The sequence below is a fragment of the Drosophila sulfurigaster genome, chromosome X (genome assembly GCF_023558435.1).
Source record: "Drosophila sulfurigaster albostrigata strain 15112-1811.04 chromosome X, ASM2355843v2, whole genome shotgun sequence".
Lineage (NCBI taxonomy): Eukaryota > Metazoa > Arthropoda > Insecta > Diptera > Drosophilidae > Drosophila > Drosophila sulfurigaster.
The window spans coordinates 8866896-8893570 of NC_084885.1; the positions used below are offsets into that span (position 1 = coordinate 8866896).

The following is a 26675-nucleotide window of genomic DNA, read 5'->3' on the forward strand; positions in this document are numbered from 1 at the left end:
ATTAAAATATTTGCCAATTAGTTGATATGCACTTAGCTTTAGTGCTCGACTCACAGTTACCCTGTAATTCATTTTACTGAAACCTTAAATTTCCATGTTATCGATAACTATCGATTGCATTGCAATTACTAAGGTTAGTTAGTACTAATAAGAATATTTAGTGGTGAGTAAGATTAATTGGGGTACGCTTGATTCACAGATACCCATGAAATCGTTGTAGACAACAATAAAGTGATTTCACTTGCCAACAAAATATGCTTGAAAAGTAAGAAGAATGTATATGAAAAGTGAGCTAAGGAAAGAGAACAACTAATTCAATTTACCTTTCACCTAATCTGATTAAGATTTTTGCTGAGTTTTTACCAACTAGATTCATTTACTTGAATTACTCTTCTTCTAATAATATCTAATTTATTTGTATTTTCAATTGGTTATTTTGTATTAGATATTCGAAAGAACTTTCAACTTTAAGTTAACAAATAATAGAGTAGAAAAGGAAATAATGAAGTTTGGGAAAATATAATTTTTATTAAATGTATTTATTTTAATGATACGCATAATTTAGAGCCTCACTAACTATTTAAAGTAAAGTCAGGCTAGGTATCGATTTATAACAGACTGACAATATAATATATATTTATTGTATGCAGTATATAGTCAACTCTTTATATTGTTTGCATTGCTGAGGTCGTCAAATTGAAACGGAAGCGATAACGTTCTCGATTGTTGATTGTCATTGCTATAGTCGTTAACGTTACCGTTACTGTTATCGTTATCGCTGTCGTTATAGTCATCGTTCTCGTTCTCGTTATCGTTATCGTTATCGAAATCGCATTGCCGAAAGTTCAAATGTGTCACAATAAGGTTAACGTCAACGGAGCGCAACGAACATAACGTTATGGCGTAACGAGACATAAAGCCGACATCAATCCCCATATTACCCAATTCCCAATTCCCCCCAACTTCCTACCAAAAATCCGCCCTGAAATTTCGTCATCTCTCCAGTTCTCCAGTTCTCATGTGCCATTCGTCGTTCCCATTGTTCATGTTGCGCCATCATCCCATTTGCCATTGAAATCGGTTGTCGTTGCAATCGCAATCGCAATTTTCGAGTTGCAGTTGCAGCTGTTGGGGCATAAACTGACCAATGTCACAAATTAAAATTTATTCCCTGACAATTTTTTATTCAAAAGGAATGGCGAGAGAAAAATGTCGAATAAGGATGAGAGACAGAGCACCAGAGAGAAGTGAGAGGGAAGCTGGCAAAATGCTGCAGGGCAATTGTGGAAGAAGCGGAAGCAAAGTATATATACATATATACTCGATGGTATATTTTGAATGAAAAAGTATATGGATATACCAAATAAAGGCTACGGTATGTTTTGAATGTAGCAGAATATCGATATACCAAAGACATATATACTTATATATTTATATTTAAGTATCTTATCGAAATAATATATATACATATATATATATTAAAATATGCCAAAGCCTTTACTTGGTATAACGTTATACTATTACATTAAAAATATATCATATAATAAACAGAATACGAGATTGTCCATCTGCCTGATACGGGCATAAAAATATAAACAGCTAAAATTGTAGAAAATATGTGCAGCTGAAAAAGCGTGTCTTATTCTTTAGGAAACCATAAGAAAATAGCAGAAAGAACGGAGGAATAGAGTCGGAAAGGAAACGTAATGAAGCTATAGCATAAGATCATTATAAAGTTTGAGAAAATATCATTAATGTAGGAGCATTAAAGAAGAGAATAAAAGGGAATAATAACGGTATTAGGGATTAGTTAAAGAGGAAAGTTAAAGCGAATAATAACCGTATTAGTGATGATTTGATAGTGGTTTAATAGAGGGATTTGAGAAAGTGTAATGAGTAGGAAGTGGAGGAGAAGTGGAGGAGCAGCAACAATAGTCAAAGGCAGAAGAAGCGACCAAGCGATGAGCACAAACAGATGTGCGAAACATTCAGCGAACTGAAACTGAAACTGAAACCGGAACAGGATCAAGGCCAGACTAAGAAGTGAAACAGGAGACGGGAGAGGGGAGAGAGGAGAAGGGAGAAGGGAAAAGCTAACGCGGTTCAGCTTTGTTTGCGCCTTCCGCTTTGTTGTTGTTGTTGTTGTTGTTGGTTACTTGTTGTTGTTTGTTTGATTGTTGTTGTCGCATTTATGCTCACTTAATGACAGCGACAATCGAGTCGAATGTTCGAATGTTCTTAGCCTTGGCCAACAGAGGACAGAGGACAGTCGACTGTCAGTCCAACAGCCGGCGCACAATGCGCAATAATAAAAACAATAACGACAACAACAAGAACGATGAGCAGAACAACAACAACAACAACAATGTGACCCAATCTACGCCTGCTTCCGCCTTCCGCCTTCCGCCTCCCCCTCCACACTGTCCACAACTTCCGCCTGCCGTCCGTTTGGCCACATGCGAGCCAACTCTTTTCGGTCATTTTGTTTGAGCATATTGAAAAATTGTTGTTGTAGGAAAAAGCCATTTGGCTATTGTTTGTCATACTTGGTCGCGAGGACGAACGACGAGGGCGCGCCATTCGTTCAGCTTTAACCCAATCTCCCCAATCCAGAGGGGGCGGGACCACCCTCCCCTCTGCCCTGCTCTACTCTCCCACATCCTCGCCACAACTGACTGCAGTGGGATTTTCAATAAATGACTTACAACGCGGCTGGCAAGTGGATTGCCTGCCTCATATTGTAGAGGGGGTGTGGGCCGAGGAGAGCCGGAGGAAGTCATGAGGATAGCGCTCTAGAATCCAGCTGCTGATCCAGGTCGTGGTCCAGCTGCAGTCGCCATCGTCATGGCCATCGCAGTCGCAGTCGCATTCGAAGCTGGCTTTGTTTGTGCTTTTAACGAGCACAGCTGCGTGGCGAACGCGAAAATCACTTTTAAAAATAATAACAATGTTGTTTGCATCGATCGGGTGGACAAGCCAAATAGAGAGCAGGAAGAGGAAGAACACCAGTGGGGGGGGGAGGAACAAACGCTCATATGTTAGGCCACGTTGACAATGACAATGGCAATGCTGCAAACAAACACCTCTCTCCGTAAAGGGTTACTCGTTCGATTAATTGTACAAGCTGCTTTAAAGCTCTTCAAGAGTTGAATAGCTTTTGCTTGGCTTAATATTACCTTAAGTGACTTTATGCATTTGTGAAATCATTTTATAGAGTTGTGCAATTAAGTTCAATCGGCTTTAAAGCTCCTAAAAGAGCAGTAGAAACTCAAATTAGTTGTTATTAAGTGAAAGCTCGCCTAAAGTTGCATTTATGACAAACCGATCTGCTTCGAGCAGCTTTAAAGCTCCGTATTAACTAAAAGCATATAAATCTAAATAGGTTTTACTTGGCTAATTCATAATTGAGGCTTAACATATATGGTATTAATCGATTAAGCTGTAATTTTAAAATAAGAAACGGTATCAAAACTTTGTTTGACAAAAGCTGCTAAAAGAAGTTAGCTAAAAATTAGTTTAAATTAGTTTCAATCAGCTTTAAATTACTTCATTCTCAATTGACGCAATTCTGAATTATGTTTGAATATAAACTGGGTCAAATTAGCTGCACTAAACGCTTTATGGAGCTTTTTGAGTAGTTGACAACTGGTTCATTGCTCTGTTTTCATACGTATGAAGCTACCTCACTGCTGTCACTTTTTACAGGGTATATACAAAGTACCATGCAAGTTTCACCAACAGACAATCGATTATTATTATCCGTCTCCCTCTCTCCCTCTCTCTCTCTCTTTCTCTCTGTCCCTCGCTGTCGCTATTAACTTAACTGACCAGCTTGTTGGCCACATCAACTGACGATGCTCTTTTTGTTGGCTAATGAAAACATTTGGTCGGCAAATGGAGTACGAGTAGTTATTAAAATATTTTTCTATGTTCACCCGTTCATTCGTTCGTCCCTCTGTCCGTCTGTCCGTCCATCTGTCGTGTTTGTTTGTTCACTTGGCTGCTCGCAGCTCTCTTCCTCTTCGACCTCACAAATGAACACACACACACACACACACCCGCACACTCATGAGCTGAACGCCATTTTGGCTGCTTTTACAGGCCTACAACATAGAGAGAGAGAGAGAGAGAGAGAGAGAGAGAGAGAGAGAGAGAGGGAGAAAGTGGGAGAGAGAGCGCCGCAGTCTGGCTGATGAGATTGGGCACGCTTCCAGTTTGGGTCTCTGCTGCAATGTGCTGCAGGGAAGGGGAGAGGTGAGGTGGAGGTGGAGGTGCGGTGCTGCGTTGTGGTTCATTGCTGTTTTTGTTTGTTTGCTTTAAAGTGCAGCTTATTTACCTGAGCAGCTGTGTGCACTGGTCTCCCTCTCCCTCTCCCTTCACCCTCTCTTTCGCTCCCCCGCTCTCTCTCTCTGTCTCTCTCTCTGCTTTTCTGTCTTTCTGCCCATGTGTGTGCTCATGTGTATGTATGTGTGTGCGTGTATTGGCCCGCATAAATGACGCACTGCATGTGTTCGACTCGTTTCGATAGTCAGCAGCTGCTGCCTCGCTCCCTCTTCCTCCATCTCTCTCTCTTTCTCCCTTTACAACTCTTGCCTCCTGCTCTCTTCACTGCTCAATGTTTGCTCGCCTTGCTTCTTTTACGTATTTTTGGCGCTGATTTTAATCAACGCATTGAATGCACGCATTTCTTCGCCATTTACATTTATGAACACATATGGTATATAAATATACTATATATGTATATATCACATTAATATATTTATATTCATAATTAAATATATGTCACACACGTGCGAAGCTGCATTAATTTCAAGTCCAGCTGCTGTCGTAATTCAGATAAACTCGGCTCTCCCGGGTAGAAGGGTATTACACTTTGGTGCTTACAGTAAATATATATCAGAGGAAGAAGCAGACATACATATGGACATATCTAACCGCATTTTAGAAATTACTTGGAAATACATTTTATTTGATATTGTTTTAATTTGGTTGACAATCTGGTACATCTACAATAATGCAATATAAATATATGCTATATATACCGAATATATAAATATACCGAATAGAACCTTTAGTATATTTTAATATATTTTCAGAATAGTAATTTGCTGCACTTTGAAAATAATACCGCTCTACTTGGACTGTAGTATTACACAAAAATACCGAATGTACCCTTCAGTATATTTTAGTATTTTTTTTAAATATTAATTTTGTGCATTTTAAGAATGATATCGCTCTATTTGGAGTGTAGTAGTATATATATTCCATATATACCAAATATATCCCTTGGTATATTTTAATATTTTTCCAAAATATTAATTTGCAAAAAAAAATGCATTTTAAGAATAATATTGCTCTTTTATACTTTTATTGATAGATTGGATAGCCGGTATCTCATAGTCGCAAGCGAATCGCAGGCGAATCGCAGGCGAATCGCACAACACAACTTATGTTATATTTTTAAAATATTTGAATATAATAATTAAAGTATTATTAAATAACCAAGGTTTGAACTTTTTTCAAAAATCGCAGGCGAATCGCAAGCGAATCGCAACCGAATCGCAACCGAAACGCAAGCGAATCGCAACCGAAACGCAAGCGAATCGCAAGCGAATCGCAAGCGAATCGCAGACGAATCGCAAGCGAATCGCAGACGAATCGCAAGCGAATCGCAACCGAAACGCAACCGAAACGCAAGCGAATCGCAACCGAATCGCAACCGAATCGCAGGCGAATCGCAAGCGAATCGCAGGCGAATCGCAAGCGAATCGCAACCGAATCGCAGGCGAATCGCAGGCGAATCGCAAGCGAATCGCAGGCGAATCGCAAGCGAATCGCAGGCGAATCGCAAGCGAATCGCAGGCGAATCGCAACCGAATCGCAAGCGAATCGCAGACGAATCGCAACCGAATCGCAGGCGAATCGCAAGCGAATCGCAGGCGAATCGCAAGCGAATCGCAACCGAATCGCAGGCGAATCGCAAGCCAATCGCAGGCGAATCGCAACCGAATCGCAAGCGAATCGCAGACGAATCGCAACCGAATCGCAGGCGAATCGCAAGCGAATCGCAGGCGAATCGCAAGCGAATCGCAACCGAATCGCAGGCGAATCGCAGGCGAATCGCAGGCGAATCGCAACCGAATCGCAGGCGAATCGCAGGCGAATCGCAACCGAATCGCAGGCGAATCGCAGGCGAATCGCAACCGAATCGCAGACGAATCGCAACCGAATCGCAGGCGAATCGCAAGCGAATCGCAGACGAATCGCAGACGAATCGCAAGCGAATCGCAACCGAATCGCAACCGAATCGCAAGCGAATCGCAACCGAAACGCAAGCGAATCGCAAGCGAATCGCAGCCGAATCGCAAGCGAATCGCAGGCGAATCGCAGGCGAATCGCAACCGAATCGCAACCGAAACGCAAGCGAATCGCGAGCGAATCGCAACCGAATCGCAAGCGAATCGCAACCGAATCGCAGGCGAATCGCAACCGAATCGCAAGCGAATCGCAAGCGAATCGCAGGCGAATCGCAACCGAATCGCAGGCGAATCGCAACCGAATCGCAGACGAATCGCAGGCGAATCGCAAGCGAATCGCAAGCGAATCGCAGACGAATCGCAGACGAATCGCAAGCGAATCGCAAGCGAATCGCAACCGAATCGCAACCGAATCGCAAGCGAATCGCAACCGAATCGCAGGCGAATCGCAAGCGAATCGCAACCGAATCGCAACCGAATCGCAACCGAATCGCAAGCGAATCGCAGGCGAATCGCAACCGAATCGCAAGCGAATCGCAAGCGAATCGCAGACGAATCGCAACCGAATCGCAGGCGAATCGCAAGAGAATCGCAACCGAATCGCAACCGAATCGCAAGCGAATCGCAGACGAATCGCAGACGAATCGCAAGCGAATCGCAAGCGAATCGCAACCGAATCGCAACCGAATCGCAAGCGAATCGCAACCGAATCGCAGGCGAATCGCAAGCGAATCGCAGCCGAATCGCAACCGAATCGCAACCGAATCGCAAGCGAATCGCAGGCGAATCGCAACCGAATCGCAAGCGAATCGCAAGCGAATCGCAGACGAATCGCAACCGAATCGCAGGCGAATCGCAAGAGAATCGCAACCGAATCGCAACCGAATCGCAAGCGAATCGCAGGCGAATCGCAAGCGAATCGCAGACGAATCGCAGACGAATCGCAGGCGAATCGCAGACGAATCGCAGGCGAATCGCAGACGAATCGCAAGCGAATCGCAAGCGAATCGCAGGCGAATCGCAACCGAATCGCAGACGAATCGCAGACGAATCGCAACCGAATCGCAGGCGAATCGCAAGCGAATCGCAGACGAATCGCAGACGAATCGCAGGCGAATCGCACAACACAACTTATGTTATATTTTTAAAATATTTGAATATAATAATTAAAGTATTATTAAATAACCAAGGTTTGAACTTTTTTCAAAAATCGCAGGCGAATCGCAAGCGAATCGCAACCGAATCGCAACCGAAACGCAAGCGAATCGCAACCGAAACGCAAGCGAATCGCAAGCGAATCGCAGCCGAATCGCAAGCGAATCGCAGGCGAATCGCAGGCGAATCGCAACCGAATCGCAACCGAAACGCAAGCGAATCGCGAGCGAATCGCAACCGAATCGCAAGCGAATCGCAACCGAATCGCAGGCGAATCGCAACCGAATCGCAAGCGAATCGCAAGCGAATCGCAGGCGAATCGCAACCGAATCGCAGGCGAATCGCAACCGAATCGCAGACGAATCGCAGGCGAATCGCAAGCGAATCGCAAGCGAATCGCAGACGAATCGCAGACGAATCGCAAGCGAATCGCAAGCGAATCGCAACCGAATCGCAACCGAATCGCAAGCGAATCGCAACCGAATCGCAGGCGAATCGCAAGCGAATCGCAACCGAATCGCAACCGAATCGCAACCGAATCGCAAGCGAATCGCAGGCGAATCGCAACCGAATCGCAAGCGAATCGCAAGCGAATCGCAGACGAATCGCAACCGAATCGCAGGCGAATCGCAAGAGAATCGCAACCGAATCGCAACCGAATCGCAAGCGAATCGCAGGCGAATCGCAAGCGAATCGCAGACGAATCGCAGACGAATCGCAGGCGAATCGCAGACGAATCGCAGGCGAATCGCAGACGAATCGCAAGCGAATCGCAAGCGAATCGCAGGCGAATCGCAACCGAATCGCAGACGAATCGCAGACGAATCGCAACCGAATCGCAGGCGAATCGCAAGCGAATCGCAGACGAATCGCAGACGAATCGCAAGCGAATCGCAACCGAATCGCAACCGAATCGCAAGCGAATCGCAGACGAATCGCAAGCGAATCGCAGCCGAATCGCAAGCGAATCGCAGACGAATCGCAAGCGAATCGCAACCGAAACGCAACCGAAACGCAACCGAATCGCGAGCGAATCGCAACCGAATCGCAAGCGAATCGCAACCGAATCGCAGGCGAATCGCAGGCGAATCGCAAGCAAAATCGCAGGCGAATCGCAACCGAATCGCAGGCGAATCGCAACCGAATCGCAGACGAATCGCAGGCGAATCGCAGGCGAATCGCAAGCGAATCGCAGGCGAATCGCAACCGAATCGCAACCGAATCGCAAGCGAATCGCAACCGAATCGCAGACGAATCGCAGGCGAATCGCAGGCGAATCGCAGACGAATCGCAGACGAATCGCAGGCGAATCGCAGACGAATCGCAGGCGAATCGCAGACGAATCGCAAGCGAATCGCAAGCGAATCGCAAGCGAATCGCAACCGAATCGCTGGCGAATCGCAGGCGAATCGCAACCGAATCGCAACCGAATCGCAACCGAATCGCAGGCGAATCGCAGGCGAATCGCAAGCGAATCGCAGGCGAATCGCAAGCGAATCGCAGGCGAATCGCAAGCGAATCGCAGACGAATCGCAGACGAATCGCAGACGAATCGCAACCGAATCGCAGGCGAATCGCAACCGAATCGCAGGCGAATCGCAAGCGAATCGCAGGCGAATCGCAAGCGAATCGCAACCGAATCGCTGGCGAATCGCAGGCGAATCGCAGGCGAATCGCAGGCGAATCGCAAGCGAATCGCAAGCGAATCGCAACCGAATCGCTGGCGAATCGCAAGCGAATCGCAGGCGAATCGCAGACGAATCGCAGACGAATCGCAACCGAATCGCAGGCGAATCGCAAGCGAATCGCAGACGAATCGCAGACGAATCGCAAGCGAATCGCAACCGAATCGCAACCGTATCGCAGGCGAATCGCAACCGAATCGCTGGCGAATCGCAGGCGAATCGCAAGCGAATCGCAACCGAATCGCAGACGAATCGCAACCGAATCGCAGGCGAATCGCAACCGAATCGCAGGCGAATCGCAAGCGAATCGCAGACGAATCGCAGACGAATCGCAAGCGAATCGCAACCGAATCGCAACCGAATCGCAGGCGAATCGCAACCGAATCGCAGGCGAATCGCAAGCGAATCGCAACCGAATCGCAGGCGAATCGCAAGCGAATCGCAGGCGAATCGCAGGCGAATCGCAACCGAATCGCAGGCGAATCGCAGGCGAATCGCAAGCGAATCGCAACCGAATCGCAGGCGAATCGCAACCGAATCGCAAGCGAATCGCAGGCGAATCGCAACCGAATCGCAACCGAATCGCAAGCGAATCGCAAGCGAATCGCAGACGAATCGCAGGCGAATCGCAGACGAATCGCAACCGAATCGCAAGCGAATCGCAACCGAATCGCAAGCGAATCGCAAGCGAATCGCAGGCGAATCGCAGGCGAATCGCAAGCGAATCGCAAGCGAATCGCAAGCGAATCGCAACGCAAGCGAATCGCAAGCGAATCGCAAGCGAATCGCAACCGAATCGCAACCGAATCGCAAGCGAATCGCAACCGAATCGCAACCGAATCGCAGCCGAATCGCAAGCGAATCGCAAGCGAATCGCAACCGAATCGCTGGCGAATCGCAGGCGAATCGCAGGCGAATCGCAACCGAATCGCAGGCGAATCGCAACCGAATCGCAGGCGAATCGCAAGCGAATCGCAGGCGAATCGCAAGCGAATCGCAGGCGAATCGCAAGCGAATCGCAACCGAATCGCAAGCGAATCGCAGGCGAATCGCAACCGAATCGCAAGCGAATCGCAAGCGAATCGCAACCGAATCGCAACCGAATCGCAGGCGAATCGCAACCGAATCGCAGGCGAATCGCAACCGAATCGCAACCGAATCGCAACCGAATCGCAGGCGAATCGCAGGCGAATCGCAAGCGAATCGCAACCGAATCGCAGGCGAATCGCAGGCGAATCGCAACCGAATCGCAAGCGAATCGCAAGCGAATCGCAGACGAATCGCAACCGAATCGCAACCGAATCGCAGGCGAATCGCAAGCGAATCGCAACCGAATCGCAAGCGAATCGCAACCGAATCGCAGACGAATCGCAACCGAATCGCAGGCGAATCGCAAGCGAATCGCAACCGAATCGCAACCGAATCGCAAGCGAATCGCAAGCGAATCGCAGGCGAATCGCAAGCGAATCGCAGACGAATCGCAGACGAATCGCAGGCGAATCGCAGACGAATCGCAGGCGAATCGCAGACGAATCGCAACCGAATCGCAGGCGAATCGCAAGCGAATCGCAACCGAATCGCAACCGAATCGCAAGCGAATCGCAAGCGAATCGCAGGCGAATCGCAGGCGAATCGCAAGGGAATCGCAGATTCCTGCGATTTTTGAAAAAAGTTCAAACCTTGGTTATTTAATAATACTTCAATTATTATATTCAAATATTTTAAAAATATAACATAAGTTGTGTTTTCAAACATTTTCTCGCCCCGCGATTCATTCGCGCGCGATTCGCCTGCGATTTTTGAAAAAAAGTTCAAACCTTGAACACAACTTATGTTCTATTTTTAAAATATTTGAATATAATTATTGAAGTAAGGTTTTTGACAGTGGCTTTTTTGTATGTTTTATTACGAAACCAAGGCATATACAATCCGAATCGCAGTTTAATATAAAAGCATATTGACGATTTGATTTGACGATTGATGCAAATTACAAATGATTATAGTACAAAACTGTAATTTGAAACTTAAAAGGTGTAGCCTTAAATTCGCCTCAACTTTCTGTCTTTTACAAACTCACATTTGCATCAAAAAGCTGCTCATAGATAATTCCGTCAATGCATCAATGCCTCAATCAATCACTTGTCAGTTGCAGTTTCAGTTTCGTGTGTATGCAGGGTATGTGACAGTCAGAAAATGAAAACATAATCGCTGCGATCCGATAACAAATTGCACAATTCACAGGACAAATTTAAAATTTCACCTTGGCAATCGCAATGCCAATCAAAACATTATTCATTCTGTCATGTCCACATAAGCATCCTTTTTGCATCCTTTGCCTTCACGTGCTTATCATTTCATTTTCATTTCGTATGTAAATGGTGTATCGCTTAAGTAATCTGCTGTTGAGCAGTCAAGAGTCAGAGTCAGAGTCGAAGCTCGCTTCCATTGTCGAATTGTCATTTCAGTTTTGTCACTTTGTAAATTCCAATTAAAACATTTAAGGACAGTCAGGATAACGACGATGACGACGAGAATGAGAACAACAACAAGGATTCAGTGTTAACTCTGATGTGCAATTTAGTTGATATGACTTTGGCGAATGTTAGCAGAACAACGACAAAAAGAAAGAGAGAGATAGAGAGAGACTAGTAGATACCCTGTAAATGCTTGATGTTTACTTCCTATTAGAGATTAAAATATATTTCGTATAAAATCCATTTAACAAGTCTCTCAAATATATAAAATTTACAAATATATAAAAGAAATAAGTTGTCATACTTAAACATTATACTCCCTACAAGTTGCAGGGTATAATTTGAAATGCGGCTGGCCAGATAGATGAATGTAATGAAATGTCAAACAAAGGACTAATTACTTCAATTGTCTTCTTGCACTCAATCAGTTTAGACACAAAGTGAGCTTGTCTCCTGCTCTGCAATTGAATTGTCCCAAATATTTCAGGCAGTTGTCAAACAATTAAAATTTCCATGCGATTGGAATTTAATTTGAGCAACGATTTGCTTAAATACGATAAATACTAGCAATTTGCTGACGAGAAAAATAACAGTTAGCTGCAAAGTCAGCAAAGAAATATAATATAAGTCAATGTAATGAAAATATGTCAAAGATACTTGTCAAGTTAGTAGAAGCAAACAAGCTGATGAGATTCAACTGCAGACAATACTAAATACAATTCTATTTAGTATTTAAAGAGTATACTTTAGTATATTAATATACCAAGTATAAGAAAGTGCGCAGTTTATAATACAAACAATACTGAAATAATTACTTACAGCAATCTATATTATTAGCTACAACTCTAAATACAGTAAATACTGGATATATGTTAAATATATGTAGTTTCTAAAATTATTACTTATCCCTGAATCATTATTAGTGAAAAGTCAACCAGATCAACAGTCAATATTATATTGTGTTTAGCTATTGAAAGTTCAATAATAATTTTAATTTACTGTAATTATAGTATACGCAGTCATAAAAATACAGTATAGAAACTAATGTGCCACCTTTTTAAAGTAAATACTTATCCTTGAACTATCTCTAGCTAAAAGACAGTAAGTTTAGAACTTTTTGTCTTTTAGCTAGAGATAGTTCAAGGATAAGTATTTACTTTAAAAAGGTGGCATATTAGTTTCTATACTGTAGTTTTATGACTGCATATACTATAATTATCTCTAATTAAAAGTCTACAAGCTCTAAACTCTATCTTTATTATTTGTTAGCTAATCAAAATGGCATATGAATACAGTATATATACTAGTATATAAATATACCAATTATTAGAAAGCAGGCTGCCCAGTTTAGTATACAGACAATACTTAAATAGTTACTTATCTACAAGTTATACAGTAAATCTATATTATCATATTTGCTAGCTATTTTTAAATTCTACTACTGTAAATACTGTATGTATAGTATATAAATATACCAAGTTTCTAAAATAATTATTTATCTCTAAACTATCTTTAGTGAAAAGTCAACAAGCTAAACACTTGTTCTGTGTTATATTGTTACCTAATGAAAATGACATATAAATACAGTATATATAGTATATAAATATACCAAGTTTCGTAGAGCAATCTGCTGTTAGCTTATCATTTTGTCAGTCAATCATTTGTATTGTCTAGAAGTGTAGGCACACACACACACACACAAACTCTTGGTTATTTCTATAATTTCGTTGGCGAGACGCTGTGCATAAAATGAGGCAGCAGCTGCAGTTGCGACGTTGATGTCATTTTGCAGTAACTTAAATTAAAGTTGCGTTTTAAGCGTTTTGTGCGCGATAAAAATCGCGCCGCGAACGTGACAATCGACACAACGTCGAGAGCAAACAAAGGCCGCATGAAAAGCATCTGGGAAAGGGAATCGGCAGTTGAGAGTCGAGAGACAGGCATTAAGTGAAGCCTGCCTCCCTTCTCCTCCTCCATCTCTTCCTCCTCACTTCTGTTTTGTTATTGTGCGTGCGTATGGGCCAATGGAGCTCTAGGGTAACTGTAACTGTCGAGTCGAGTCGAGTCGAGTCGAGTCGCGTCGAGAAGCGAGGAATGGGAGGCGTGACGACCCACTTGTTTACTTACCTTATTGCGAGTATCAAAGTCGCAAGCCAAAGGCTGTCAGCCGGCCTGCTTATCGGCCTTAAAGTTAACTTCCTCGCTCTCGCTCTCACTCTGGCTCTTCTCTCTCTCTCCTCTCTTAAAGTCAGCTTGGGTTTTTATTTTTTTTTTGTGGGTGTCCCAGTCACGAAAATCTCGTCGAGATTTATTCATACGCCGACTCGAGGCGAGTTACGAGCTGCAGCCTATGAAATATTTAGGAGAACATTTCGTTTCTCGACTGTCGACTATCGACTCAAGTTGTTAAATTTGCTTCTTCGACTTCAGTGTTCGGTGTTGTCTTTAACTCTCCACGCTCTCTTTCCATTCTGCCAGCAATTTGCACTCAATTGCAATTTCCGTGCCGTGTCGCTGGCTTTGGCTTTGGCTTCACTCTCAGTCTCAGCTTCAGCTTCAGCCTTAGCTTCAGCTTTGGCTTTGGCTTTGGCTTGTTCTTGGCGTTGGCAACGCCATATCCATTGCTACGTGGACGCCATCGTCTGCATCCGCCTTCCAATGGGTTTATACCAGGAGCAGTGGTTTCTATTCCACAGTCTAGCTAGAGAGCCACAGTGGGAATAAAGTGCAAACTTTAATAATCTCAATTACTTTAAAAACTATTGGACATCAATGATACTAAAATTATGAATACTTCGATTTTAATAATTTTTCATTTCACTCTTATATAATTCCAACAAATCAACTGACAAATATCGCCTTTGAGATGTATATAACCGTATTGTTCTTCCTATAAATTCTTCAATTCGAATATTAGTAAAAGGGGCAGATGTAATTCACTCTTAATTAACTTTTTTTTAATCAAATTTTTTTAATTATGGTAGATTCGCAGTTGCTAAAATACAAATTTCTTATAGTGAAGAAATTTAGTTTATTTTGCAAATATATGATTAGTAATTTGGAACATAATAATCGTTACCTTCATATAAGATTCAGTTTTTTGCTTAATACCTTTTTGATGCACGCTTATTTCTTTGACGGAATTTGTCACGTATGACACTATTTACAGAGGAAAAACATTGACTGAAACAATTTTAAAAATAAGTAAAGGTTAGTAAAAGTTTCTTTACTGAAAATAAAAAAAATGTTTTGCTTTATGGTTTTTTTTACAGTGTCGCAGGCAACTTTTTCGCCTGAGAATTACCCACATTAAAATTTCATCAACAACTTTTTTCTAGTACAATTGTCTCTCTCAAAATAAATGGAACTTTATTCTATTGAAAATTTCAAAATTATTAAAATTTTACCTTAAGCTCATCCATAGTAAATCAAGTTATTTGTTGATGCTTAGTACACACATTAAACATTAATAAAGTCACGCGAAAGACACATTCAACTTTTAGCTAGAGTGTAAATAAAAAATGAGAAATTATTCACGTTTTTTGTTAGATAAGCAAATTGTAGTAAACTAAAAAAGCAAGCAAAAAAAATGGATTGCAATTATTTGATTGCAAACATTTGGATATTTGCTCGTTAAGTTGCTCATTTGCACCACTGTGCCGTGTCTCGTGGCACGTACGTCGCGAGTGGCAAATGGGAAATGCGCAGAAATTTGTTCAGCCATTTGTTGTTAGTTGTTAGTTGTTGCTGGCTTCTTGTTGTTGTTGTTGTTGTGGGTTGCATGTTGGCATTGCTGTTACTATTATTGCTATTACTTTTGTTGCTGCTGCTGCTGCTGCGGTTGTTGCTTTTTTAAATATCAATATAAAACGTGACAGAACGGACTTTTCAGCCATCTGCATTCGATTCGCAGGGCGAGCGACACAACACACTCACACTCTCCACCTGTAGGCTCTGTCCTTGTGCGCCTCTTAAAGCCAGCTTCAACGAATCTAAGTTTGTGGCTCATTTCGGTAATCGGTTTAACTGCTTAAAGCGAAGTCGAGCAGTCAGCGGTCAGATGGAAATGTGCAAGAGCAGCATTGAGAGTTGATTTCATGAAGCGCAGTTCAATTAGCTCAACAAACACAGAAGAGACAGTGAAAAAGTAGAAATGCAGGTAGAGAGAGAGAGAAGAGTCCACATTAGAATTACGCAGAGCAGCAAAAAGTAAAGCACAAACTGGATGGATATGTCAAAGGAGCAAGAGAAAAAGCACAAAAATTGTCAAAGAACATGAAACAGTTAAAGGTTTTTCTTTGTTCAAAACGTAATGCGTATCAATAACAAGAATACAGCTCAGCTTCACATTGCGTATACATAATTAAGTATAAGTTAATGCATTTTAATGCGATTCCTAGTCAAAGTATCTGCGTAAGTCATGAAATAAGCATTTATGAGTAGTAAAGAATATTAAAATTAAAGTAGTATTGGAAACTTGAAGATTACGTGTACGTAAATCAAGTATACGCATTCCAAGTGAAAGAAAGAATGCAATAACTTTGATGATATTACAAAAGTGTATTACAAAGTGTTTGCGTATCAACTCGAAAATATACAAAACATAAATATAGATCTGGACATTGCGTATATGTAATAAAGTACTCGCATGTAATCGGGATATAGATAAATTTAAAAGTAGTAAGAGTTTCTTTTACTATTACTTTTATTATTACTTATAAATAAGTAGAAAATTAATACAAAAGTTATCATAAATTTTTGCATTGCTTTACATTACGTATACGTAATAAAGTAAAAACCAGTGCATGTAAATAGTAAATTCAATGACCGTGTCAGATTATTAGATAGAAAAGTAGTTATCAAGAATCAAAATTTCGAAACTTACCTATAAATTACGTATACGTCATACTATATACTTAACTACGTATACGTACTAATCTATACTTTATATAGAACAATAAATTCAACTGAATTCATTGAAATTATATAGTAAATTTATGAACTAAAGAATTCGACTAATACATATCAAGTGAAAAATAATTAAGAAAGCGTAGACTTGTAAATGATCATATTACGTATACGTAATATATGTAGCAAGTGAACTAAATACACAAAGCAACATATAATACGCAATAGAATTAGAGCTGTAGCTATTTTCTATTACGTATACGTAATATAATGTGTGCACTTGGCGAGAAAGTTCAATCAAAATGAAATGTATTAAAAACGAAGTAGGCGTGATGAGACGAAGAGAACAACGATTTGGAAAACAGAAAACTCGGTAAAATTGAATGTGAGCGACACATACCAACACCAACACGAACACCAACACTCAGTCAGGCACACGCACACACACACAGAGTCACACACACACACTTGCTCGCAAGCAATGGCAACGGAGTTGCAGGAAGACAAAGCTAGTCAAACAGGCAAAGCGGAAGCGAAGCGGGACGAAGTGCAGCAAAGATTCAGGCGAGCAACGACGCTGATCAGCGTGCAGCAGATGCTGAGAATGCTCTCAGCGCAATGCTTCCGCAAGTGCGTCCGAGAACCGCAAACGGAGCTCGATGACGGCGAACGCAAGTGCATCGCACTCTGCATGGACAGGTATGTGGACTCCTTTAATCTTGTGGCCAGAGCGTATGGCAGGCGTCTGCAGCTCGAGCTGCAGAAGGGAATCGAAGCCGAACAGACGCCTGAAATGATTTAGACTGGACAGAAAGTAGGCTGTCAATCGATTGTCGAAGAACAGAAATAAATAAACAAAACACCAAAAAAAAAGAGGGCAGAAATTCAATTCTGACAACGTATTCACATAAATTTCGAGTTCACAAAATGGAAGCTGACGATGGCGAGACGATGCTGTTGATGCGACAACTGAAGCATCAAATAGCCATGGCGAATGCTCAAGAGTTGCTGGCGGACATCACGTGCAAGTGCTTCGCAAAGTGCGTCACCCGACCCCGCGATCATCTCAGCGGACAGGAGCAGAGCTGCATCAATCTGTGCATGGATCGATTCCTTGACTCCTATCGCCTCTGTGCTCACACTTATGGCCATCGATTGCGGCGCGAAAAAGTCAGCTCACAAAAAGACCAAAAAAAAAAATGAAAATAAATATTGCAAACTGTAAAATGTTGCTGCGCTTTTTTCTTTGCCAGTCGCTAGTCGAGTTCAATGTGCTCAGCGCATTTAGAGTGCTGCCTGCGGCCTGTGTTTTGTGTCCTTCACTCTGGTCGCTTGTTTTCATCGCTTTCAATGGCCAGCAGCTGCTTCCCCTCCCTTCTCTCTCACTCACTCACTCGACAACCCTTCGCACTGCATGCTGACTGAGTTATGTGATTATGCACAAGTTCTATTTGCATAACGCGACGCGTAATCAACATTTTATCACACGCAACTCGTGGGCTGCTTGAATAGTTGTAGAGCACAGCAGAGGACGCATATTAGGCTAACTTCAGTTAACTTTAAATGACGAGAGTTGCTCGAGGAGTTGTTATTCATTGTCTATTTGTTGCATTGCCTAAGCTTGGCTTTATATATAAAATATCGCAAAGTGTGAAGTCATTTCAAACTTATCCTGAATTTGACTTTGCATTGTACAAAATATATCCAAATCAATGTATCTGCCATCTAGTTGATTCTATATTGCATTGTTTTACAATTAATTAAATGGATTAGTTAGCAATTCCATTCTATACGAACATATTTAAATTTCAACATTTTCAAACTCTTTTTTTTAGATGTATTATAACAGAAGAACAGGCAGAGAGAAAATCAGGTGCATTTTGTACTCTTTGATATATTTTGAATGTAGCAATATATCATATACTATTTCGGTATATTGTATAAGACTTTGTTGTGTATTATGAAAGTAGTAGTATATCAGCATATCAATGTACATTTTGGTATATGATATAATATACTATGGTATATTTTCAATGTAATAGTATATTGATATACCAAATACAGTCTTTGGTAAATTTTGATGGTAGTAGTATATAAATATGCCAATATACACTTCGGTATTGTACTCTATGGTATATTTTGAATGTAATAGTATATTTACACACCGAAAATAATCTTTGGTATTTTTATACCCGCTACCCATAGGGTAGAAGGGTATTATAACTTTGTGCCGACAGGAAATGTATGTAACAGGTAGAAGGAGGCATCTCCGACCCTATAAAGTATATATATTCTTGATCAGCGTCAACAGCCGAGACGATCTAGCCATGTCCGTCTGTCCGTCTGTCCGTCTGTGTGTCTGTCCGTCTGTGTGTCTGTCCGTCTGTCCGTATGAACACCTAGATCTCAGAGACTGTAAGAGATAGAGCTATAATTTTTTTTCGACAGCATTTGTTATGTTTGCACGCAGATCAAGTTTGTTTCAAATTTTTGCCACGCCTACTTCCGCCCCCGCAAATCAAAAAAATCGAATAACAAGCGTAATTTTAAAGCTAAAGTTACGAATTTTGGTATATACAATAATAATTATAGTAGTTATGATTCCTGAAAATTTGGTTGCGATCAGATAAAAATTGTGGAAGTTATTAAAGAAATACTTTTGTATGGGCAAAAACGCCTATTTACTAAGGGTCTTAGTTGCTTTGGCTGACAATCTGGTATATTGAGCCGTCTATAGCAAACATACCATTTGGTATATTTTTAGTATTTTCGGTATATTTTGAAAATAATACCGCAATATTTTGCCCTTATTAAAAATGGGTAGCGGGTATCTCACAGTCGAGCACACTCGACTGTAACTTTCTTACTTGTTTATAGTACTTTCGATATATTTATTTGGTATATTTTAAGCGGTCACAGTTGAGGTCACTTGATTTTAACTTGCTCATTGGAAGAAGAGTCACCCCAGCTATAGTTGAGCTGTTTTATATTTTATATTTTATTTCAAATTAGTCACATAAATATGTTAACTTTATGATGTTGGTCTATTGACTCTGAATGTTCCCTCTCCATCTCTCTCTATTTTATTGGCACCCACGCGGCGTTTGATTGTTTATTTTGGAACAACAGTTGGATAGCAAAGTATTATGAAATAATAAATTTGCATTGATTCATTGTAATTAAATGTGTCCACAGTAAAAAACTTTCAGTAAAAGTAAAGGACTGCTTTATAAACAGCTTCACAAAGAATGTCATCACAGATTGAACAAAGAAAACAAAATGAAGGCAGCTTTTTGTGGTTGTTAAAGATGTTTTGCAATTTTCTAACTGCTGCAAATTTTACATGCTTATTAATCTTAAATTCAACGCAACGTTTGAAGGCTCCTCTTTGCTAGCGCGCTCTCATTGACAAGCAAGCAAAGTAATCAAGTTGAAGAATTATGCATTTCATTCACAGAGTAAATCAGGCGAAAGCAGAGCTTTAATGTGCTTTCCGTGTGCAGTTGCTTGTTGCTTGCTGCTGTGTTGCACACACAACAATGTCGAGGCACTTGATAGCAAAATGCAACAACGAAAAAACAGCAAGCAAGCAAGGAAGAGCGGCTGCTGAGGAGAAAAGGAAAGCTACACACACACACACAACGACAACAATACTTGTTACACATTCAGAGAGAAGAGAGAAGGAAGAAGTGTAAGTGTATACGTGTGTGTGTGTGTGTGTTTTTGGCCGTTCGTTTGCGCCGGCCGGGAATCGAACCCGGATCTGCTGCTTGGGATACAACCATGCTCGCCACTACACCACCGGCGCTGTCTGCAGCAATGAGGCCAAATGTCAGCCAAGTGCTGTCCATTCACCGATGGATTGCAAGCACAAAGAGTGAGAGAGAGAGAGAGAGAGAGAGAGAGAGAGAGAGTGAGTTGTGTTGCATCGATGCGGATGGAGACGGACAGCTGCTGCTGCTTTGTGGCACACAGCACATCAACAGCTACGATGATTGCATTCACTACGGAACTTCTCATTGTCTCTATAAATCAACAGCTGCATATTTTTGGGGTACAACCCCGCAAGAGGTGAGCAGAGTGAGGGGAGGGGGGATGAGGGAGGAGGGAGGAGGGAGTCAAAGGGGCAGTGAACTGTTGCTCAGCCTTTGGGGTTGCCTTGCGGTTGAATTAAGTCAAACAAAAGCAAGCAGCTTTGCTTAGATTACGCATACGCCACGTGTGTTGGCTGTGTGTGTGTGTGTGCTGCACGTTGACGTTGATGTTAAGGCACACTCACACACACACACACACACACAGTAAAGGTGCCACAAAAGCGCAAATGTAAATGGGCCTCTTTCAAAATGAATATTAAATTGCAAAGCAGCAGCCAACGAAACGGCCAGCGAGAAGCAGCGAATGGAGCTGGGAGTTGGAGTTGGGGTTGGGGTTAAGCTCGCATTTACATATGCAGCGAGTATGACTATGTGCCACATTGCAGTGTGCGTGTGTGTGTGTGCCACAAACTAAAGCTAAAGGCAGAGCGAAAACAAAACAGAAGCCGAAGCAAAAGCAGAAGCAAAGGCAGCAAGTTGTTGCTTTCGCTGCACGCAAAGCTGTTAAATGACGACAGGATTATAAACACGCAACAACAGGGGTGAAGAGTACAGAAAAGAGGAGAGAGGAGATAGGAGAGAGGGGAGCAGATTAAGTATCGATTAAGAGACAAACTATTGAAACCGCAAAATGGATAAAGGAAGGGAAAATTATTGAAAGTGCCCACGGCGAAAAGGGAAGAAACCAATCTATTCGAATTGCCTATCTTTTCAGAGCAATTGCTAAAGGAATAAAGTGAGACAGAGAAAGAGAGGGAGAGAGTGGGAAAGAGTTACATGAAGGGACGGAGAAAGTATTGTGGATAATTTAAACATTTTCAAGTTTTTTTTTTTTACATGTAAGAAGCGTATTACAAATGAACAAGCTGAAGGACATACGAGTACGTTTTGTACACTTTGGTATATCGAAGTTTTGTAGTATCGATATACCAATATACCTTTAGGTATAATACATTACACTATGGGGTATATTACAATAATAGTCCAAAAACAGTATTTTCTTTAGTTTATTATTTTTGGTATATTTATTTGGTATATTTAAAGTATAATACCATACTATTTTGTGGCATAGAGCTTACTCTATCTTTTCACTTACTTTATCTTTTCAGTGCAATTGCAATTGCAAGAGAAAGAAAGTGAAAGAGAAAGAGAGAGTACTTTGGATAGCGCATATGAAGCTGATAAAAAGGAAATGATATGGAATGGAATGGAATGCAGTGATAACGTCAAAAATCGCAATTGCTTTTGAGTCTAGTGAAAAGGTAAGTTCGTTCATTGAAGATAATCAAATAATATCTATAATAATTGCAAGTATTCTTAATCTTCTTAAAAGCGCATTTATTTGGCCATTTTCATAGGAGTGTTGATCGATATAACTTAGCACTATTCATTATGTTAAGAGTTTAAGCCTAAAATAGATTGAGATATGGAGAAAGAGTTTAAAATAGAGAGAGAGAGAGAGACACCCAGGGAAAGCAGATGGAAAAGTGAGCTAATAAATCGAATGTTATTTAATAATACGAGAAGCATAAACATTTTGTTTATTGTAAATAGTTTGTAGAGTTGCTGATCAAAAAATGTTTGTAATATTTTGTGGGATAACCAGTGTAAGTAAGAAATCTCTAACGCAAGAAAAGCCAGCATAAAATTGAATTCTAAATATAACAAATGAATGAGCTGAGTAAGTTATTAAATAACGTTATAACTAATTTTAATTATACATATATTTGTTAAACTTTCTTAGTGAACACTTCTCTCTATTTCTCTCTTCTTTTAAACGATGTTGCTTGAACGTACTAAAAGTGACAAGAGAGCTTTCACTATAGAAGAGAAAAAAGAGAGTAAGAGTGAGAAAGAGAACGATGAAAAGAAAGAAGTGAAAGAGGTATGGAGAACAAGATAGAAGTAAAGTAGATCAAGTTGCAGCTCACCTTAAATTGCAATTCAAATATTTGTCATGTGACAAAGTTGCTGTCGAATTCCCTGGACAGATTGTGGGCAGCAGCCATAGAAACAAGGATGCACCAGGAGACAGCAAGAATAGAGAGAGAGATAGAGAGAGTGAGAGAGGGAGAGAGGCAGACTCCTTAGCCATTTGCCTGCCTCAGACACAAGAATGAGACCGAGAACGAAAACTCGTATGACATGGCATATGCATTGTTTTCAAAATGATTTGCGGTTCTAATTTTTCGCACAGAGCGAGTAGAGAGAGAGAGAGAGAGAGAGCAAGAGAGAGAGAGAGAGAGGTACACATGCTAGAAGCTGGCAAAAAGTTATGCATTGTTGCCATACTTTGTCGTCGTCGTCGCCTTTCCCACTCTCTCTCTCTCTCTCTCACTTGCTGTCTCTTTATTTTTGTGGGTTTTGTAGCGCAAGTTGAGCCTGTTCTTTTTTTCTCCATTTCTCCTTCTCTCCTACTCTCTCTCTCTCTTTCTCACTGCTGGTTTGGTGGCGAAACTATGCAGCAAGTAAAATGCCACCGCAAACCGCATGCAGCTCCGACTATTGCAACTTCCTTGTTGCCGTTGCTGTTGCTACTTTTGCTGTCTGCTTTCGTAGTCCTGATCATTGCATAGTCCTGTATTTATGGCACAGAGAGTCTGCTAACTTTGTAGCCCAGCATAATATATTTCCCTTGCTTTTTTCTATGCTTAATAATAATTTTATTTTCATTTGAAGAACACACAAAATTGTGAAAAGGTCGTGCACTGACGCATAGACGAAAAATTGAAAGAGAAAGAGCGTAATTAACATGAAAATTAAATTATCTATTGTATTATTATTATTCACATACATATCATTGTGATAGAGCGTCTGGTAACTCTCTCTCTCTCTCTCCCTTCTCTCTGTTCCTTCCTTGCTCTTCATAATAATTTTATTTTCACTGTCGCATAGACTTATCGAAAATCCATGTGCCAAAGAGTCTGCTAACTTTATAGCACGGCATAATATTTTAGATTTACTCTTCTCTACGCTTTATCATAATTTTCAAACACATCTAAATATCATTGTGGCAAAGAGTCACTAATTACTATATATCTCTCTCAGTTCTTTTCTTAAATTCATTCTTAATTTAATAACTCGCTTTCTATAAAATCTTCCCCTTGCTCTTAATATAACAGACTTTAAGGGGATTTCACTCTCACATAGATTCTTCTCTTAACTTTGTTCAATATTTTCTCTGGCTTATTTTTTTAAACACTTAATAGGAATTTCATTTCAATAACACACCGAAAGGGTCTAACTTTGTATAATAATTTCTCTGTCATTCTCCTGCGCTTACTCTTTTCCACCTTTAATAATAATGTAATTTGTGTAACACCCCAAAAGGGTATTTCACAGTCGCATAGACTCGTCTCAAAATCATTGTCTGCTTCATGTTGCATAAGCTAAGGCGCCAAAACAAAGCAAAATTCGCTTTGGTTCAACATTTCAACTGCTTCCAAATTTATGCATGCCCCAAAGCAATCGCAAACCTTTTGCCCCTCTCTTCTCCGCTTCGCTCCGCTCCTCTCCACTCTTCTCTTCTCGCCTTCACTCCGCTCCACAATTCCTCACACGTTTGATTTGTCTGTCGTTGTTCATTGTGTGGCGCTTGTCTTTTCATATTTGAGTTTGCCAGCTGCACAAGTTTTCTTCTGATGTTGCTCTTTCTACTGTCTGCTCTCTGCTGTCTTGTGTCGCCTGCGCTTCTTCTCCTGTTGTTGCTACTGCTGCCGCAGAACATGCTGCACAGTTGCTGCCACAAAATAAGTGAATCTTTAATTGCAACTCGCACGATTCGAAATATTCTTTCGAGTGGTGAGGGAAATTCGTTTAATGCTCAATGCTGCAAATCAATTAAATTGCGTGTGTTTCTTTTGGAATTTATCACCTGGCAAGACGTGCGTCTCTTCTGCTGGACACGCCAAAGTTGCCAACGTTGCAAGTTGCAAGTTGCAAGTTGCCTTTGCTTCTTTACTTCTTTACTCCTTTTGCGCCAGTTTTCTACATTTTGCATGCCGCCTTTGAGTGCATCAATTACGAGGCTCAACTTTGTTGCAACTGCAACCGAAACTTACAACTGAACTTGACTCGTGCCAGCCAGTCAGTCACTCATCGAGCCAGAAAGAGACAGAGACAGAGATAGAGAGAGAGAGAAAGAGAGAAAGATGGGGCAGAAAGTTGACAAATTTTTTACAACAGCAAAAGTTGAGGTAAGTTGTGTGCCAAAGTTAAAAGTTTGCCCGCTCAAGATGTGCTCTATGAACTAACACATACACACACACATACAGGCACACATACATATTACACACACACACACTGATGTGCTCACATAATCATTTAACGTTACGCACAGCCGACGAAACAATGCAAAGTGTTTTAAATAGTGCAAATTGCAAATCAACAACAGTTTTATAAGTCGAATGTGCTCGACTTACGCATACCCTGTGCATTGTAGCAGATATATCGATTAACAGGCTAGAAGAGAGACCGTTAAAAAGTTATGCAAGCTTGAAAATTATTTCTAGCAACAAATATTGTGCTATTATATTTTAGAAAATAAAAATATTTCAAAATTTATTGATTCTTCTTTTTTGGTTAATTTGATTCATTCAGTGTTTAACTTGTTTAATTGTAGAATTGTGGTTAACATTTCAATTGTTAATGTTTTACTTATTATTTAAATGGTTTGGGTTAACAAATATTTAATGAATACATTATTGAATTAATACAATTAGTGTTTATGTAAAGTATTTACAATATTATCATATTTCTATAATTCAATCATTATCTTTACAATTAAATAGACAGTTATATTATATAACTCCTCGTTTGTTTAACTTACATTTAAAATAAAGAGCTGATGGAATTGAAAATTTCAAAAATAAGAATTTTACTATCAACACTTCTTGTCTTCTTTACCTATTTTTAGTAATTTTTAATAGTTTCATTTATTAATGCATGTATTTAACATATTTTTTCAGTTAACTTTCATCTCGTTACTGACGTTTTTGTCGCCTGTCTGCCTGGCAGGCATTGCATTGCGTACAACAAATATTTTTCAACAACTTCTCAATGGCAGCAAATGCGCACAGGAGAGAAAGAGGCAGAGAAGAGAAGAGAAGAGAAGAGAAGAGAAAAGGATTGGTAGAAGGAAGAGTCATCTAAAGATGCTGATGGCGATGAGAATAGACGGACGAAGGAGAAAGACGAAAGGCGAAGACGAGACTCGAGACTGAGTTGCATTGCTTGCGGCGTGGTAGTTTCTGTTGCTGTTGCCAGTCGCTGGTGTCGCTACTTGCTTTACGTGTCGGTGGCATGCAACAAAATTGAGGTGCAGCAACACGAGGAATCACGGCAAAAAGACACAGAAAAGATGCAGAAGTTGATGGAGCGGCTGCTTGGGGTGGCTTCAAGTTTGTTTAGCAAATTCTGTAAATGTTATGCGGCAGAAGAAGCAGCAACAACAATGTTGATGGGGAAATCGCAGTTGCAAATTAAGAAAAAAGCGGCTGAGTAAATCACAGTAACTGCATTTTGTTTGGCTGCCAGTTTGTTGCTTAACTCGTTGCGGTTGCGGTTGGCCTTGATTTATTTGGCCCACGCGCCAAACGCATGTTAACAAGAATCAGCAACGGCAACTGTTGTCACATGTTGTTTTCTATTTTTTGTAACTTTCATATGGATGAATCCAATAAGATGGATAATGACACTTTGAAGAGCGATTTGGATGGCTTTTACCAACAGTCATCCAGCATCTTTACAAACTTAAAGCAATAAGTCCTGACAAAAAGTGCAAAAATATGGCTGGGATAGAACCTAAATTCGCTAATTAATATCCTAATTTTAAGCAATTTGCTGTACACAAAAAATCTTTGTAACTTCATTGTTGGCAATATATTCTTTTATTGATTTGTGTTGATATATACATACATATATACATATATGAACATATATTTATATATTATATTAGTTGCCTTAAAGTGACCAAAATACGGTGGATTTTCCTATTTTTAAATAAAATTTGTATTTCAATTATTAACAGATTTCTTATTTTCTGTCAGATACATTAAAAAAAATCAAATTTAAAATTGGCGCGCAGAAAACACAGCCAAAATT

At 40.8% G+C, this 26675-nt stretch overlaps 1 long non-coding RNA gene and 1 other non-coding gene across 5 annotated transcripts in view; one reads left to right on the forward strand and one right to left on the reverse strand.

Moving 5' to 3' along the window:
* LOC133848824 (uncharacterized) overlaps positions 1–26462 on the forward strand; it is a 48563-nt gene extending 22101 nt beyond the window's left edge. Inside the window, exons 3-5 of one of the 4 annotated variants that reach the window (XR_009895301.1) lie at positions 19916–20170; positions 21683–21839; positions 25541–26462. This is a non-coding gene — a long non-coding RNA (uncharacterized LOC133848824). Of the gene's footprint in view, positions 1–19915; positions 20177–21288; positions 21430–21682; positions 21840–25540 lie in introns of those variants that run through there. The other 3 variants (XR_009895299.1, XR_009895300.1, XR_009895302.1) reach the window with 3 other exon arrangements.
* Positions 20216–20287, reverse strand: Trnag-ccc (transfer RNA glycine (anticodon CCC)). The gene has a single exon. It is a non-coding gene; the product is annotated as a tRNA-Gly (tRNA).
* Positions 26463–26675: the final 213 nt, after the last annotated feature.